This window comes from Manacus vitellinus, unplaced genomic scaffold (genome assembly GCF_001715985.3).
Source record: "Manacus vitellinus isolate BGI_N305 unplaced genomic scaffold, ASM171598v3 scaffold_64_pilon, whole genome shotgun sequence".
In the NCBI taxonomy this organism is placed as follows: Eukaryota; Metazoa; Chordata; class Aves; order Passeriformes; family Pipridae; genus Manacus; species Manacus vitellinus.
In genome coordinates this window covers 3,184,322-3,185,601 of record NW_021940718.1, presented here as the reverse complement: position 1 = coordinate 3,185,601, position 1,280 = coordinate 3,184,322, and positions in this window count along the sequence as shown.

Below are 1,280 nucleotides of genomic sequence, written 5' to 3'. Positions count from 1 at the left end.
CAAACAGAGAAAGAGATGCAAGGATGGAAAATTCCCCTTCATAATTAATAAATGAAGAATATTGTTGTTAATCGATGTAGCTGTGAAGAGAGTATCGATCCCAGCCGCATGCTATTTTTTGTGCGGCTTAGATTTTTACACCTCATTTAGAGGCAGGTCTCTCTGGGGACCTCTTAACACCAAAAGATATTTGCAAGAGTCCAAAGTAGAGGAGAAGAAAAGGGGGGAAAGAGATTAATTATTACCACAGCTGGAGAATTATGTGCATGTCCCATCGTGGGCAACTGCAGCAGTGATTTGAATATTTGATTAATAGCAATTATGGCTGCAGTTGAGAACTTATCTCCACGCTGGATATTTAATAAACAAGCGGGAGCCATTACAAAGGTTTTTAATATTAATCCCAGGAAATTATGCTTGTGAAGGCAGTGCCTGCTGGGGCTGTGTGAGGAGGATGCTCTGTTCTCTTGCCTCATCCCGTCCTTGCGTGGTTTAAATCTCTCTGTGCCTCAGTTTTCCTTTTCCAAGATGGATAAATCCAGAGCTGGAAGTGGCACTGGTTAAGGCACTGACCAAGGAGCTCTCATTAGCACCAGACCTTTACTGGACAGCCAAGGAGATGGTTTGGGATGAGCTTTGGGAGCAGCTGGGGGGGCTACTGGGGACGTTCTTCAAGGTCTCAGTGCAGGAGTGGGTTTGCTCCAGGAGAGATTTCATTCCAGCTGCTGGTTTGTGGCTCTGGGATGATGCAGAGCAGGAGCTGTGCCAGACTATGCGTGGTGAGGAGATGGGCACAGACTTAGGTGCACCTGAAGTGCAAAGAGCAGGTCAAACAGCTGCAGAGAGCTGTGGCATTCCTGAAAACCCTGGCAAAAGCCACGTGGAATGGGAGCATGGGATGCACAGAGTGCTGGGAGATGGGAATATAAGCCATGAAAGTGGCAGTCAGAAATCCCTCCCACTTCCAGGCTTTAAAAGAGAGCTGGGGAGGGGAGAAACTCATCCCTAAATAGGAGGGTGGTGCTGGATCCTGCCCCCCTGCCAGAACTGACAGGTTCTGCCAGTGCCACTTCCCCAGGGAGGGAGCAGAGGAATTTGGGTTTGGGGGGGTGTTCAGAGCACATTTGTGAATTTGGGTCAAATTTCAGCCAGGGAGGGAGGGAAAAATGTGTGAGAGAAAAAAACCCCAAAATTAGAAAACACCAAATGTTTGGCTTTCCACTGTCACAAAACCTTCCCCAGAATAAACACAGGGGGAAAGGTTCCCAAAAGAGGGGGAG